Here is a 347-nt window from a genome sequence, read left to right on the forward strand (position 1 = left end):
CTCAGAGCAGGTGAGTCCATCATTGAGCAAGTCCATGGTGTAGGCTCTTTAAGAGGATGCCTGGATATGCATCTGCTTTCTGGGTTACTCAGCCACAATGTCTGCTGGTTTTCACGGACAGAAGTTATGGGGACTTCTCTCCCTGGCACTAGAACCCTGGGCTGGGGAGCCTGGTATGGGACTGGGACCCCCATTCCTCTAAGGGGGCCTTCGCAGACATGATATTCCTCCTAATTTTTTAAAAATATATTTATTGGGGAATTGGGGGGATGGGAACAGTGCTGGGGAATTGGGGGAAGGGAAACAGACAAGTTGCTGTCATTTTGTTCTTCAGTCTAGTTGTGGAG

This window comes from Hipposideros armiger, unplaced genomic scaffold, assembly GCF_001890085.2.
Source record: "Hipposideros armiger isolate ML-2016 unplaced genomic scaffold, ASM189008v1 scaffold_821, whole genome shotgun sequence".
Lineage (NCBI taxonomy): Eukaryota > Metazoa > Chordata > Mammalia > Chiroptera > Hipposideridae > Hipposideros > Hipposideros armiger.